The 18,347-nt window shown below is 34.1% G+C and overlaps 1 protein-coding gene across 1 annotated transcript in view; it reads right to left on the minus strand.

Moving 5' to 3' along the window:
* The window catches only part of Pkc53E (Protein C kinase 53E), a 140,718-nt gene extending 124,214 nt beyond the window's left edge, over positions 1–16,504 (minus strand). The window contains exon 1 of the mRNA XM_036369223.2: positions 15,829–16,504. The gene's annotated coding sequence lies outside the window, so the exon portion shown is untranslated. The remainder of the gene's footprint in view (positions 1–15,828) is intronic.
* Positions 16,505–18,347: the final 1,843 nt, after the last annotated feature.

Below are 18,347 nucleotides of genomic sequence, written 5' to 3' on the forward strand. Positions count from 1 at the left end.
TTTATAAGCATCACTTTTTTTTTAAAGTAACTTGAAAATAAAAGTTGGTTTAAAAAAATGTATATTATAATTCGTTTAAATGATCTGCTTTTAAAAAAAAAGATGAATTGAATAACTTTTTTTTCATAGACTACATATACTACATTAATATAAACAAACCTTTTATAAAAGATGTTGTTCTAAACATATTCTAAAATAAATACTATGATAGCCCTTTTTTAAAAAAATTAGTTTTTAACGTTTTTTAGGTGAAAAGAAATTTGGAATAAAAAATTCAAAATTTTTAAAATTCTTATTTTTTAAAATAATAAATTTTGAAAAACTTTCCCTTTCGAGTTTCAAATATAAGTAATGTCGAATGCAAGCTAAGCACCTCTACCGTTGAATACTAATTCACCACACTCTCAGTTTACAGGTGCTCACTATCTAGGGGTTGAACGCTCCACAACCCCGGCTAAATATGTGTTGTAATAAAGTTTCTACCTTTTACAAAGAGTTTTAACGGTTCACTTACGTACATCTCTCTCTCTCTCTCTCTTTCTCTCTCGCTATGTTAATAGAGCATTCGTGCTAAGCTCACCACAGCGCCTTATGGGGGACACATTAATAACCTATTAATGCGAATAAATGGGCAAGCGGGGTGTACACATATTAACTCTATGCATGTATGTGTATTGGTATTCATTATTGCTGTTATGCCCCATCATGTATGTATGTGTCATACTAATACTAACGTTGCAAGTGCTTCTGCACTCTTTGCACTGTTAAGTCCTAAGTCAATGGCCTTCTTCTGTACTATTATAGTGCTGTTGCCGCTATTCTTACGTTTCTCCTCCTACTGAGATTTTTCCGCTACTTTGGCGCGCGTTTGCATTTCCAGCATTGTGTGTGTGATTATAAACCCATGCAAGCAGTGTATAATTGAGTAAGTAACATTGTTTGCTCGTGTATGTACAGTTGTTTTTCTTTGTTTATATGTTTTTTGTATATATGTATGTGTGTTGTAGAGTATTCGACAGCTGTTGGCCAGGAATTATACATTTACATGAAGTGGCAGTAGTAAGCAGACCAGAAGACCAACATTGCTTTGGATAGTTGTGGAAAGAGGGAGCTTTATGCAACAAGCGGAATGCGAGCACACATGCATATATACATGTATCTTTGTATGCATGAACTTATTCCCCTCTAAGAAAATGCGTTTTAAGATCACTGAAATGTTGCTGCCACAATTTATTTATTTTTTATTTTCTTGGAAAGCGTTATTAGCAGTCTATCCCTTTTCTGTTGCTTTTCTGCTCGCCTCGAACCCGCTGTGTTTGCTTACATGTCTTTCTTGTTTGCTCTATTTCGATTGGTTGCCTTGTTAATGTTTAGCGACTACTTGAGGTTCTTTTGGCTTATTTCCTGCAGCATCATTCATTCAAGTCGTTGTTTATCATGTCAAGGCTTTGAGTGCTAGTTGGTGCTTGGCAGTTTGAAGGCTGCTAGTTGGATAAATACCAAAAGGTATATACATACAACCATCTAGTTAAAGGCAAACTAATGCCTTCCTTTTGAATAAAAGAAATGAGCTAAACGCAGGATTTTTAGATGATAATTTTTAATATTTCTTTGATATTGAAGCATTCAGAGCAGAAATTTCGAATCAAAATAATTTTTTCACTGATTAATATCGATAACTCTCACTAATGACCAATTAGTTATGAACGAGGACTGATAAGTGAATGTATTTAAGACTAGTAGGTGATCATTTCTCGTTGCTTTATGAAGAGGTATGATACTTTTGAGGTCAAACACTCCCTAAACTCACTTTTTCCGTTTACAAATAGCGTCTGCACGATATTATTTATTCTTTTGACATCATTGAAATATAAACCTCTTCTGGAGCATATAGGAATTCTCCTTTATTTACTTTGATCAAGCACTCACACATAGAGTGCATTTTATATATGAGCCCATGTATGCAACAACATTCAATTAAGAACAGTCAAAACATAATGCTAATAACGCATTGCACTTTGCAGAGCCACTAAACTGCTGACCAATGCTCAGTAGGTTCTTATGCTTTTGGTCTACCAGCCAGCAACTTATGAAATATTTCACAATATTTCAAAGCGATGGGACGTACACACACTTACGCACATACGCACCACATATTGCGAATCTCTTAATGAACAGCTGGCAGTCCCACGACTGTCAGCGTGCTGTTTTGCAGTAAACGATTGCCAAATGGTCGCGTCACATAAGCCTAATTATCCACAATATGTGCCATCTCTTAACCAGTTAGACAACTTTACTAATATCAGTAAAGCGTATACGCTTGACCGGCCATTTTCATGCCTTTCATATAGTGACTTGTAAACGGCGGCTAGTCGACTTTGACGCAGTCAGCTGTGTCGTTTAGAATTAAACATTTTTACGATGAATTTGATTTTTTTTACAATAATTAAAAAATAATAATTTGATGTTGCTAAACACGGTAAGCAGTTGCATCACAGAGATGAGCTTTTGTAATAACTGACTTTTTTTATTGTACTGAAAAAACTGTTAATAATGTCAAACTTCTCACATTTTTTATTTATTGCATTTTTTTTATTTAAACAGCGGATGATTTGTACAAAGTCCTCAGTTGCATTATAAAACATTTAAAATTTGTTGGCAATCTCACAATCACGGTGTTTTCCTTAGCCTAATGCACTTTATACTTTTACAATATATTGATACAGAGTACAATAGTTTTGTCCCCCTAACGGTTGTTTGTCGAGATCGAAATGATCAGGATGACGAGACGAGTTGAATTCCGAGTGACTGTCTGTCTGTGCGTCTGTCCATGTAAGTGAAGATTTAAATAAAAATTAAGATATTGTGATGAAACTTGGTACAAATAATGGTTAAATCCTATATCATAGGCACTACTTAACCAATTTTGGTGCGTCAGGTAACGAAAATATTCCTATTAAATACTGTAAAAATGGGTAAATTACCAACCACCACAATTTTCCATACAACACACTTTTGAATTCCATCTGATTCTTTCACTTTCCAGTATACAAATCAAACATCAATGAAGTTATCCGAATAAAACTTTGCACAAATAGTGCCCTCAGGAAAATTCATGTTAAATTCAAACATTTTCGAAATCACTTCCTTTAGCTTCCATATACCCAACATAAACATTTTCGAACTTTCGGTTCACTTTATACCGAATCTATCGGTCAATATGTAAGAAATCTGAGTGTATCCCCTTGCATTAAATTGATAAAATCTGTCCCTAGTTTAATATAAAGTCTTACCAACACCTGAAGTTATTTTCCAACAACCTCTTCTTAAATTATAAAGTACACATCACTGTTTTACTTATTTATTTTTTTCAAATCGTTAAATTTAAATACATCTTAACTTTTCGGGTATTTTTATTTGTTAAATAAATTTACTGCTTGATATTTTTTGTTTTAATTTATTATTATTTTTTGTTGTTTTAACACTATCAGATTGCATAAATTCGTTTTGTTGTGGTTTATGTAAGCAACATTTTTCTTCACTGATTTTTTTTGTCTGAAAATGTTTGCTTCGTCTGCGGTTTGTACACAATTTGTTGACCACAACAACAACAACGTACGTTCTCATTTGGCTCTTGATTTGTGTTGTTATTGCTGTTGAACATAAGCTACATTAATTTTCGACTTGTTTTTTCTGCTTTTGATGATTTTGTTTGTATTTTTTCTGTTTTGTTTTTATTTTTATGTTGTGTTGTTCTGTGATTTGCGGCTCATTCACCATTAAAGGCATAAATGAGTATTTTAAGTTTACACGTGAATCCAAAAACAGTAAAAACTACACAAAAAAAAAAAGAAAAACAGAAAAATGTACGAAAAATAAATGAAAATAAAAATAAAGAATAAAACCCAAGCTATAATAGCCTTCACAGGTTGTTCAAATGAGATAAGCCTCCCCTATACACACACACCACTTTACTCGGCAAAAACTTGCGCACCCTAATAATGCCTACCACATAATCAACAATACACCACACCAGATGTCACCGCACGACAACACCCCACACCGCCAATTAACAAAAAGGATGGACAACAGGACAGCCATGATCATTCGCAAAAACAATTCATTTCGTCAACAGGCCTGAGCGCCACTTCTATATTCGATGCGACAGCTCCCGCGCGCTACTACGTCTCAACACAAAAATTTGTATCTTTAGAACTTGATTCTGTAAAATCACATTAATTCTATTCGAAAAATAATATAAATTGTGCAACCAAATAAAAAAGCATTTTCAGTTCCTTTTATAATTGGGCAAGCTGTGAGTGCGGACAAAGTTTGGTTTGATCCCTTATACATTGGGTATAACCTTGTTTACAGGTTTATCTTGACTTTTATCGGTCAGTTTCAATGACAGCTACAAGTATATGTTATAGTATTGTAGTTCGATCTGAACAATATGTTCGCATATTGTAGCGATGCTTTGAATAATAACCTATACCAAGTATTTTGGAAAGATACCTTGTCAAATAAACAAGTTTTCTATACAGGGGCTTTGAACAGTGAGTTTTTATGACAGCTTTTTGCTTTAAGCTAAAGCGGTTCCGACAACTGAGCAGCTTCTTGGGGAGAAATGGACGTGTGGAAAATTTCAGATCGTTATCTCAAAAATGGCAGCACTGTATATACAGACGGACATGACTTAATCGACTATATCGACTATAATCGACTATATATCCAACGTGCATGAATTGCCATGGCTTTCCTTCTAAGGCACATGAAATTTACAAGACAACATTGAATATTTTTATACTCTTGTAACAGGTTACTACAGAGTATAATAATCGAGATAGATATTGATAGGAGATGAGAGATAGGATTGTTTATATATTATATATAAATGATAATGATGACTAGACGAGTTAAAGACCTGGTGAGTGTCTGTTCGTGCAAGCTGTAACTTGAGTAAAAATTTAGATATCGTAATGAAGCTTTGTGCACGTGTTCCTTGCCAAAAAGATCAGAACGTAGATAGGTGTAATCGGACTACTGCCACGCCCACAAAACGCAATTAATCTAAAACATATAAAAAGCTATAAGTAATCACTAAACTAAGATAAAACTGTTATTTGGTACAGGGGACTGCAGTAGCAAGGGACATCTGTCAGCTAAACATTTTTAAAAAACCTCCAATAAGTTTAATCTACATATCTCCAAAACCTTTCAAGCATGTATGACCCAAATTCGCTTTGGGCAAATCCATTAAGAACTACTACCGGCAGTGTGAAAATAGATAAAATCGGATGATAACCCCGCAATGTCCCCATATAACGGTTTTGTTAAAAACTACTAAAAGCGCGTTTAATCATTAACTAAATGCTTCAGAGACATAAATTTTACACTCAAAAGAGTACAATAGAGCTTAATAGTAGCCGGTGTCAATATCACCCTGACAATCCTACATTACAGTGTGAAAATTGGCGAAATCAAACAAAAACCACACCTACTTCCCATATAACACAATTTTAATTTCAATCTGAGCACTATACATAATTTGAAAGGTCTTGACATAACCTACAAAATAACGCTATGCATGATTAGTTTGGATATTGCGTTCAACAGTTATAGACGTGTAAACATGGAGTTCACTAACGCCGAAATTCGCGCTATTTTAAAGTTTTCCTTCGTTAAAGGCAAATCCGCTAGAGAAACGTTCCGTGAGATTAATGGTGTTTTGGGGGATGGTACTCTATCTCTTCGAACCGCGGAGGAATGGTTTCGACGATTCAGAGCCGGTGAAAACGACACCATGGATAAGCCAGCCGGCGTAAGACCTGTGACGACAAATACCGATCAAATCATGGAATACATCGAGTTAGACCGGCATATGGCATCTCGTGACATCGCCCAGGAGATGGGAGTTAGTCACCAAACGATTTTGAACCATCTGCAGAAGGCTGGATACAAAAAAAAGTTTGATGTTTGGGTGCCGCATAATTTGACGCAAAAAAACCTTCTGGACCGAATCAACGCCTGCGATATGCTGCTGAAGCGGAACGAACTCGTCCCATTCTTGAAGCGGATGGTGACTGGCGACGAAAAATGGATCACATACGACAATATCAAGCGAAAACGGTCGTGGTCGAAGGCCGGTGAATCGTCCCAAACAGTGGCCAAGCCGGGATTGACGGCCAGGAAGGTTTTGCTGTGTGTTTGGTGGGATTGGAAGGGAATCATCCACTATGAGCTGCTCCCATATGGCCAGACGCTTAATTCTACCATCTACTGCGAACAACTGGACCGCTTGAAGCAGGCGATCGACCAGAAGCGTCCAGAATTGGCCAACAGTAAGGGTGTAGTGTTCCACCAGGACAACGCCAGACCACACACTTCGTTTATGACTCGTCAGAAGCTACGGGAGCTCGGATGGGAGGTTTTATCGCATCCACCATATAGCCCGGACGTAGCGCCAAGTGATTACCACCTGTTCCTGTCCATGGCGAATGCCCTTGGTGGTGTGAAGTTGAACTCAAAAGAGGCTTGTGAAAAGTGGCTGTCCGAATTCTTCGCAAATAAGGAGGGGGGCTTCTACGAGGAAGGTATTATGAAGTTGCCGTCTAGATGGAAACAGATGTAACACTTTTTATAAAGCATTGAATGAAGAGCAAAAAAGCGGGAGGGAGATATATGACAACCTTATATATGGACGCTAGTGCGTATGGCAGACTTATTGAAATGCGGGGAAAATGTTTTTTGATAATAATATATCCTTGTGTCAAAAACAGGTTAAATCGCATAATATAATATACCCTTGTATCAAAAATGGGTCAAATCGCATAGTATACAATTATAATTTATATGAAAATTAAAACACCACTATGATACACAAACATTCGTTTGGGCCATTGGATAGAATATTGAAAGATATAAAAAAGCACAACACACTTTTTGGCGGCACTCTGTTTATTCTTTCAGGTGATTTCAAGCACGTTCAACGTACACTGATGATATCAACGCTTGTTTAAAATCAACGTGACTATGGCGTAAAGTTGAAAAATAACAACTGACAGTGAATATGCGCGTTCATATGCCTCAAGACCCATAAATAATAATTTATTAACTTAGATAAAGTATACTTTAATTGTCCACAACTCTTCATTCCTATTTCCATTATAATTATATCCCCCAAACAATTAGTTATTTTTAACAATCTTTCCTTAAAAAATATTTCTTTAAAAAACATTTCCTAAACAAAGCGTACGTGCATATGTATGTACATGGCTAAACAAATTTTTCCAAGTCAGCTAGTACATTTACAAAATTGCTTGAAAAAAAGTCCTCAAATATTCCTGAGCAATGTCGAAATTTAATGCAATCAGCTGTTCCCTTTCTCTGCGCCCACTGATTTAAGTATAATTTTCGCTGACGGGAACTAAAATATGTTAATAAAGCCACCTTCAAATAAGTTAATATGATACCCAATTTGATTGTAATCCATTCTCGATTTCAGCGAACATTTTTAGTATAAAGTTTTGCCAACACCTGAAGGTATTTATCCGGCTTTAGTTATTGCAAGTTGCAATACTTGCTTTCAAAAATTTACTTCTTAGGAGAAATCTAACAATAAATTTTTTTCAATTTTTTCAGACTTTCACGCTGTTCTTCGAATGAAATTCTTTTGAATGTCATAACAAATTTTTATTGCCCAAGACATTGAGCAATTAATATATGGATCACTCACAATTAAAGTCGTTAAATAAATTTAATGGAAATTGTAGACAAGTATTGTGTCATGCATTGGCGCAAGTAAATTTTAATTTAACAAGTATTCAGATCGAGAACGTGCGGTTGTAGGAAGATTGACAGTACAAGTATAGTTATGCAGTGTCATTTTTCTATTAAAAGCAAATGATCACTTAGAACCTGCGAAAATACTTAATGCTAAATTGAGGATGGTTTAAAATAGTTGTGACTTCCATAAAAAAACCAAAACAAATTATTATTCAAACCGATATCGGTCGGGACCACCGCTGTTAAAAATTGAAAATATTTCGTTCTACAACCTGTGAATTGTATGTATTTTATCATGTTCCGCCTCATGGCATTTTATTTCGATTCATTTCGGCACGATTCATTCCATTTCATTTAATTTCGATATATTCTATGCTTTTAATAATAAAAATTATTAATTATATATTAACTCTATTTATATATATATTTTTAATATACAATATAATATTATTTTGTTTAATTTCATTACATCTTAGTTTGATACATGTTCCATTTCAATTCATTCCTTTCAGTGGAATTCTGTAACACCCAAAAAGAAATTTCCGAGACGCTGTAAAGTATATGTATATATATATATTTAAATGATCAGCGTAACGAGTTGAGTTGATTTAGCCATGTCAACGTGCATGTATGTACCTATATAAGCGAACTGAAAGTTTTTTATCAGGAAATTTCAATCGGAGCCGCCGATATCGAACAACTTTAGCATATTGCTGGTATACAAACAGACCGAACAAACTCAAAACTTTGTATAGAAACATTTTTTTTTTTTTTTAATTTTAGGTAAGACAGTGCTACAATATCCGAATATAATGACATATAGCTGTCATATAAAAAGGCTGATCAAAATCAAAATGAAGATCTTTTATACATTTTTATGCTTTACCTGTGAAGGGTATTATCGCTTCGGAAGTTAACGTTTTGTCTGGTTTTTTTTTTCTAAACTTTTCATAACTAACAGGTCTCATTTTAATGTCATAGTATTGTATAGTGTAATACAATATTTTCTTGTCATTACATTATAAACTGTTCAATTTTAGTTAAGTCCATTAGTTTCAACAGTGTTTAGTTTCAACGGTATTTCAGGGAGTTCCATTTCCTCAATATTTTATTTTCACTGTATTTAGAGATGTCCCATTTCAATTTGGCTTTGCATTATTTTATTCTCTATGCTTTGTAAGGTGCCTCATTTCAATTCCGGCTCTCATTGTTCGATTTCCATTACATTCAAATATCCCATTTCCAATATGTTTTACAATGACAACTAAGTGCCGTTTCAGACAGGGATGCAAAAGAGTCTGATCTTTTTCAAATTTTCTTTTGGTGTCGCTCTGGGCATTCACACGGTCAAAAAGAGTCCAGCAACTCGAGTCTAGTTTTTCTGCATTCCTTTTCACAAAATGTTCGTAAATATTTGTGCGGTTCGACTGCGCAACACCGCGCAACACTGCATGCTGCGTATTTCATTTGTATGTTGAGATGATGGTCACACATTTTGCTTGCAATGAATTACCATGAATATGGTAGAACAATATGCATAATACAAGTACCTACCCGCTAAATAGTTTCAAAAAAATACTAAAGACGGGAATTCCCTAATCCACAAGAATGTATTGAATATCCGCAACTAATATTTTCAAGGCCAAATTTATAATAGCAATTTCCTAATCTTTAAGTATTAAAAACTCATAATTTCTTTACTGCGTATTAAAAATTCATAATTTCTTTACTCCATAATCTATATCTTAATTTTCTCCTTATTTACAATTTGTCATAATATTTCTATTATTCTATGCATACATATTTGCATATTACATACAAAAATAGATAACAGAACTCAAATTTGCGATCGAATTCATTTGAAACCGAGCGCTCTTGCAACCATTCAAAGGATTTGAAAGTGAAAAGGAATGCTGAAAAGGGTAGCAGCGAGCTGTTACGAAAAAGAACACAAAGCGTGCCACCCGAACACGAGTGGCACGGTCCCTTCGTCTTTCCTCGTCGTCCCCTCGCCCACAATAAACTGGTATGAGACTCTTTTGCGTCCCTGTCTGAAACGGCACTATGTTGCGCAAGTTTCTTTCCCCATTCAATTCCCCATTGTTCTGATTCCTTCTTTCCTCCTTTGCATTTATGTTCACTTCACTTCATTAGGCCTTTCCTAGGTTTCCATATACTTTTACATAACGTCTTCTTGTTCCATTCCATGACATTCCGCACACTTTCTATCAACTCATATTCATGTTAAATTCGTATTATTCGCCTTTTGTTGCATTTTTTTCTCTATTGCCAATTATGCTTACTCACACATTTTTTTATCATCACGCCTGCAAATTGCTTTCAATAACTTTTATTCCTATTAATTGCTTACAATTTTATTTTTATCGTGCTTAGTTGCGAAAATATATGTTTCTTCTATTTCCACCACAATCACAAATCGGCGAGTCACACATTCGCATGCCTCAGTTATTTTACAATTCTACAAATTGCACGTTTACCTTTTAATTTTTACACATTTTATTATTAAATGCATATTTGTGCGTGTGTGTGTATGTAGGTATTTACTTGTGTGTTTAGAAATATAAAATATTATTTTTGCCACAACAGTCTTAAATTGCAAAACCGCATATTGTTCGATTAGCAGCTACTATTTGTATCTTTGTTTGTGGCATAGCAACTAAATACATAAATAAGCATATATATGTAGTATATATTTATATACAGACACTTGCATATTTACATTCATCAACTTGTTATGGTTGCTCCAATTGATATTTGTGCTTTTGTTACTTTTATTGTTGCTACTCTTGCAGTTGATAATATAATCATTAGTATTATCTTTAGAAAGATCAAGAGGGACACCACCACAGTCGGGTGAGAGGAGACACAGCCAAAGAGTCAGTCAGTCAACAAGTTTGTCAGCGCTAACTCAGTGACCTGACGATCATTAATTTATGCTACCGAAAATTTACATGCGAATAAATCTGAAGCGTGCGCTGCTCGCACTTCCAGTCACACACACACGTGCATAACGATAACAACAAGAAGAGTAGTCATCTACAACGCCAGGTGGGTGCATGGCGCTCCCTTACTGGTGCCTCTCCGCAGCGGTTATCTGTTTAGATAAAGTGTGCACCCTCTGCTTCACCCTGATTTAAGGTTGGCTGCCGCTCGCATTTTCGAAAGTGTGTCGCTTCAATTACGCTTTCATTACAATTGGTATTGTATTTGTTGTTGTTGATTGCTGATATTTTTATTTTCATTACAATTGCCATGTATATTGGTATGTTGTATATATATTTTCCAATTATTTTGTTGTTGTTGTTGTGCAATAATGTAGATGTTTCAGTGCTTTCTGTTCATCACATAACGGTGTAAACGCGTAACATTGTAAATGCAAACATATACATACAGAAATTTTGAATTTGTTGTTGGTGCTTTTATTTTATAGATACTATCACCAGTTACCTTTAATTTAGATAGAGATATCAAATACCTTTTATTATATATCAAAGACTTTGTCGTTTACTTATACCATATTTCTAAAGGATATTTTTAAACAGCGTTAATTTGTGGTAAACTTTAATTGGCAGTTTGTTTGTATTTGCAAAAAGAAATACGAGTACGATTTGAAACTATTTAGAAATCATCTTCGAATAACCAAAATCTGTTTTAAAATCTTTCCGAAGGAACCCCGAATTAACTTAAGTAAGAAACGCCAGTTTCGTTAACCATATTACGTAAAAATTCTGGTCCGGCCCTTAATATAGTCGCTATTAACGAAAGTCTAAAGAGACACAGAACTCGATTTTTGGAGTTGTGTACTATCTCAGCTATTGATTATTAAATTTAGCCAATATAAAAGCTGAACGCTTTTTCAGGGAGGAGAGCATTCACTCTGACAGCAGAGCGCCAATGCTAGCGTTGACCTCGCAAGCTGTGCGCTCAAAGTTCGAGAGAAAGAAGTTTAAAAACCTTCAGATGAGCCTGTACATGATATCAAGGACAGCGAAAGAAGATTGCTTAAAATCCTTATACAAAACTCAGTTAAAGAGTTATGAATTGATTTCTACGAAAAAGTTCGAACTATATTTGGAGCACATTTTGACCACAAAGCGATCTTTTTTAAACAGGGTCATTTGATGAGGTCATTAAAAAGCTATGGTCATTAAAAAGAAATGAATTGACTCAGTTACAGCATCATCGATCAGAATATAAATGCGTGAAAACGCATAACCAATCCATTGCTTTTATTGTTAACGTCTGTTCTGCGTAACCAGAATTGACCTACAATTTTAACAGCTTGGTAGTTATAGCCGCTTTCTAAAATAGCGGCTATAACTACCTTAGTACAGACATAAGTGGAACCCCGAAAAGGTGTAGTCCGGTTTGATAATCTCTGGTTTAGAGATATTTTGCCCTTAGTTTGACTAACAGCACATTTTTATGATGCACATATGTCAAACCCGAATGTAAAAGGAATTCTTATACATATGTACGTAAGAGTTATCTTTATTTGGAGTCGTAGAGTTTTAATTCTCGACTTACGCAAGAACTCAGCTTGAATTTGTTCTTAAAATACCCAAATAGCCGAAAGGGTCAATTTTGAAGACAACCCGAACAAATGATTTTTATTGACGAAGTAGGATTAATACATTTTTCAACTCTCGACGGGTTTCATACTCAACTCCTTACTCCATAAGTACATTTTCTTTAAAACAAAGGTCTTGTAGTTGCAGTTCATTTATAAACTGTACCAAATTACTTGTATTGAGTGATTGAGATATTGAATTCATAGTTGAATATTAGATTGTCGAAGTACTTTTTATAATATCTTTATTTATTCCCGTTGCTTTATAAATATAACAGAATGGAATATCTTCAACAAAAAAGCTAATTGTGTTTAAACTTGAATGAGAAGTTAATCAAGCCTTACTTCGAGCGCTGCGAATTAAGTTAGTGTAAATTGATTAACCCCAAAAAATAGCTATTAAGTATATAGTCAACTAACTGAGTGAGAAGTTCGTCCGCTCTTATTTTAGGCGGATTCAAAGACGCTTGAGCGTTTTACTACAACGATATAGCGCTTAGTACTCTCCACATGTCCATGGTATAATTGTTTTAAATTACTTAATGAATTAGCTAAGTTGTCAAGAGAGTTGGTGCGATTAAAGCATTGTCGATTGATCACAATTTGGTGTATTTTCATTGTTGCTGAGCAAAATTAATTAAGAAGTAGAAATATTAATTGGAATTATTGATCTTATCTTAATTTATAAATGCTGTATAAAGCAAATATCAAAATCAAAATAAATAATTTCTGGTCATAGGAATATAAAAGTGAGTTATTCTTAATGAAATGGTACTATTATTGAATTGAAAAGGTAATTAAAGATAAGCAATAATGTCAGTAATTTATTTTAAAACGCTTTCAAATGGATCAACTCGTTGAAAAAAAAAATTCTAAGGAAGGTTATTATTTCGGAGAAAAGAGTTTTTTTTTTATTTTATCATTTTTCTAACCAAAGAAGCATAAGCCAACCTTTTGTGCCCCGCTTGATAAATTTTGTTTTATAGTACAATATTTCAATGGCTAGGTTTCGCCTTGAATAATAAATCTTAAATGATGCCCTTCATTAGAGATTGCTTGCAATATCATTCAAATATAGTTCAGTTACCTTTGTGTCTTTATCACATCAATTTAGTGTTATTGCTTTACAGTTATTTACATTTCTTCCAACAGTTTCGATTCGATTAAGCTGCCGTTGATTCATTCAACCTTTTATTGTTTCACAAAATGAAAACAAAGAGAAAAGTTGAGTATCTATGTTGAGCATCTATGTTGAAGACCCTATAAAATATATACGATGTATATATGGTATATGTATAAGTAAATTGCATGACGAGTTGAGTCGCTTTAGCCATGTATTGTTGAAACCGCTGCTATCGGACCACTATAGAATATAGCTGATATACAAATTGATCGATCGGAATAAAGTGCTTGTACAGAAAGCTTTTTTAATTGAAGAGGTATCTTCAAGAAATTAAGTATGCATTATTATCTAAGGCAATAGTGCAATCTCCAAAACAAATTGTTCGGATATGATCGCTATAGCATATAGTCTCCATAAAAACTGAGCGCTCAAAATCAAATTCGGTGCAACCGAAGTTAACATTTTTTCTTGTTTTTTGTTTGGCGCACAGGTTTTATTCTAGTTATTTAAGCAAATACATATAAACAGGACGATTACAAATCGTTTGCTTTTTGAGCAATTATAGCGATTGACCATTTTGGATTTTCGAGCCCACATAATGTCGGTCTTCGCGGGCTGTTGCCGTCAAAAGAGAGAGAAGAGCACAGGAGAAAAGTCTCTTGCGTCGCTCGTTGTGTATGAAAGTATGTGTTTGTACATTGCAGAGGAATAATGTGATTCATAATTTTGTTTCCTGTAACAACCAACACGAGAAGTTGTAAACGAGACGCTGTGCATGTAATGCATGGTTCCCTTGGACAGGTGATAACTGGCAAGATTACGAATCCATCATCGTATGTAGAATGTCTCTAAATATAGACATGTAACTGGCAAGATTACGATCCATCATCGTATGTAGAATGTCTCTAAATATAGACATGTTACATTCTCATTTAGATAAATTTAAATATAATATGGGAGCTTGTTCGGAAGAACAAGGAGAACGCTTCCATCAAGATATAATAGAATTTGAGAGACGTTACCAAGGCCAGTATAGTGAGAGCATGATGGAGACATGATAGAAAGAGTAAAACTGACAAAACTGTTCATTTTTAAATATTTGTGGTCCATTTTAAAATGTCTTTTGTAAGAATGAATCCTAAATGGACGATCGGTATCTTTTAATAAAATTTTTGTGTATTTTTATTGAGTTGAATTTTTTTTTATAAATGAAAGCAAATGCAGAAGTTTTTTTCTCTCAATCTTGTTTTGAGGTATAAAAGCAACAATAATAAAGTATGTATAACTCTTGTTCAAAAATGCTGCTGATAGGTGAAATCAACGCGCAGGTTTACGAAGCTTGTACCCTATTTCCCTGCTTTTTCTGTCTTGTAATGCTTTTTTTCCACTTTCATCTTTCCTTTGCGCCATTCCTGTACGCGTTGTTTTCATCTCTTCCGTTTTCGTTATCTAACTTTTCTATTTCCTTACATAATAATTCCGAGGTTTTGTATTTCATTTATCATATACTTATTATTTCCTCTTCTTTCTTGTCTGCCTTCATATTTTTACTACGATTTAGGTAGTTCATTACTTTCTTTTTATGTTTTTCTTTATACTTTTGTACTCTTTGAAGGTCTTGTAACATCGCCTTTTCAATTATATTCCCTTCCTTCCAGATTATTTCATGTTTGCTTTCTACTTCTACATAAGTCTTCATAATACAATGTTTGAACAGGCAAACTAGCTGAGGCAATTAAGATACGAAGATACGTATATGGTATAACTGACTCAGTTAAATTGTTGTCGAGTACACAGAACTGCTGCTCCTGATTCTAGAATAGTTTAGGACTGATAAAGATTAAATATTTTTTAGTCGCAAAGTTTTTCCCCATACAATATATTGATGGAACTCCCTTATTTTTTACTTCCTCGAAGAAAATATAGAGTAGCATGGAAAATTTTATAACATTTCATTCTCAAGTAAATACTAATTGAACCATCAGTGTATAGCTCTATGTAGTATATTATAAATTGAGGACAACTAGCGGTTAAATTACCAGAATTATTTTAATTGCCCAATAAGGGGTCTGCTTGGATATGGTGTAAGGTTTACTTTGGACGCCATGGCTATAACACTACTTAAATTTGAAGAAACAATTTGCGACAGATATGCTAAGAGATATGTAGGGGTATTTGAGATATCCTGACTACGAATTTGAGTTCAAAATTCATATGACCATAAAAAAAGGCATCAATTATAAAGCTAAAAATCGATATTAATAACTTTAATTCATTACTATTGAATAATATTTAATAATGTACCTAGTGATGAACAAAGCGATATTACCTTTCATTACATTTGTAATGGAAAAACAGTAATTCCCTCCTCTGTACTTTTTTCGTTATTGTCAATATTTTTTATTTCAACTTCGGTGCTCTTCATTGGTTTATATTATTGTAAATTTTTATTTAATATAATTTTATATGTTTTTTTACATGCACATTTCTTCATATTCATTCACTTTCTTCATCAATCAAAGCGATCATTCGCCTAAGTGTTCTTCGAACTCTACTGTTTAGAAACAAAACAAAACCAAAAACACCAAATACTTTTATATCGCACAACTTTGATTTTCATTAGCATTTACATATATTTATTCTTCTTCAAAGATGCGCGTATCGAAGAGAATATACAAAACAATTAACGGCAACACACTCTATTACACGAACAAACACAACAAGCGAGTGCAATCTTTAATATTTTACGTCACCGTTGGCTGCACGACTCCGATAAATAACTTCACGCCACGAGCGAAATCCATTTCATGACGCGTTTTCAACGTAGTACATACATATGTATATAAGAGTATCAAGAAACACACACGAGCACAAAGATCGCATGACGATCGCAAGAGATGGCAAGTAGCTGGCGGTTCGGTCGTTTTAACGGTGCGATTTCCACATAAGTACCTATAAGTATATGTTTAGATGTAGAGCAATTGTCGGCTGGATTAATGCAAGTGATCGCGCTAAAGCTTTAGATCGCACTAAATGGCATTTGCGATCGCTTTACGACAGCAACCTAATCAGCTGAGCTCGGCGCAATCGACGTCATTGATATTGGATAATACAAGTGGAGAAGTAGAAAAAGAAATACCAATACAAACAGAACATAAATAGTTTAATATGCAAAACAAGCGTAGCGAGAGTAAGCAATACAAAAAGCCGGTTGCTGGCTGGCAATTGTTGTTGGCCTCAGGGTGTAGGCCTGTAGGACTGCTTCGATAAGCAAACTGGTATGTCGAATTCAATACAAAATACTTTTTATTGTAATTGACTTCAACTATGAATTGTTGATCAATATCGATCGAAGGTCAAAAAGAAAATCTGAATATAAATATGTGTATATAAAAGAGTTTTCTCGAAATATTTCTAGAGTGTGCAAAAGTTAAATCTTACTTAATGTTGAAATCTAATGTGAAAGCTCTTAGAAAAATACACTTAAAATACTATGAGTATTTCTCCCTAGAAGACACGAAAACTGTTTTTTTTAAATCTTCTAAGAAGTTGCATTTCATTTAAACAAACTTATTTTACAAACTCAATATACATATTGTAAGTGTGATGGAAAATATTTAAAATAAATGCTCCAGTTTTCTTTCTCAATTACATCCCTGAATATAAGTATAATATATCTCTGTATCCTACAGTTTGGCCTTCATAATTACGAATATAACCGACTGAAATAAAAAAAATCTCCACTGCTTCTGGAAAACTGACGGCATTTAGACCAGGGTAGATAACAAAAATTAAAAGAAAAATAATTTATGGTCGGGAAGAGGAAGGGGAGGGACTTGTTTGAAATTTTAAGGGTTATGACCGGTTAAGCGATTTCATTTTGTCTTAACATCTTTTTCATATAACCTAAAAATTTATGGGAAAAATTCAAATACCCAAGTATTTTAGTTTTTGATTTTTATCTTGTAAAAAATTTCTTTTGGCGAGTCGCGGTTTCAAAACTTGAATAAAACAAAATGAAATATTATAGATTTTTTGCAAGAATCTCTTCTCGGCTGATAATGTTCAACTCACAGGTATATTTTGTGTATAAAACATGATCAAAGGGTAACTGGAGGAGCCATACAGAGGCGATTGGAACCTGTCTTGTCTCTTTGTCGAATGAAATCAATTTGCCGACCCAAAAATTTGTTCCATACAGTATCGAATTCTTCACCTTTATTAGCACAATTCTTACTCTCTTGCGAGAAAGTAGTTCACATAAAGCAAACAAATGCCATAATCGAGTTTAATGTGCCTCCTACTGCCCTCATTAAACGCCTGTCATTGCAACATCATTTTCCGTATGAGCCGTTAAAATTTAAATTCGAATTATTTTACCACTTGATTATTTATTTTGGGAATTTCCTCAACTGTTACGAGCGCGTATCTGCACTAACTTCTTTTTATCGAGCAATTTATAGCAGCATTTCTTCATTGCTTCCATCTTTCGTCATATTTTTCGATTTGTAACGTCTGTCTTGATTATTTTTAACTACAAAGGTATGTATGTGTGTATATTTACACAACAAAAATTTGTAAATTGAAAGTGTAAATTGATGAACGCTCGTTTACTTTGATGATGAAGTCACTGCCGCACTCACATATACACACACGCAAAAAACACAAGTAGACATTTTCATTCAAATATGCATTTTAGTTATGAATATCAGCCTATGTATATGTAAGTATGTGGTGTGTGTAGATAAAACCAATAGTACTTTGCTATTTGCATACAATATTTCTACTATGAATTTGCGTAACGTGAACCACCATCCCCCTTAGTGCGCCGATCTACCCATCAGTTGA

The sequence above is a fragment of the Bactrocera oleae genome, chromosome 4 (assembly GCF_042242935.1).
Source record: "Bactrocera oleae isolate idBacOlea1 chromosome 4, idBacOlea1, whole genome shotgun sequence".
Classification (NCBI taxonomy): Eukaryota; Metazoa; Arthropoda; class Insecta; order Diptera; family Tephritidae; genus Bactrocera; species Bactrocera oleae.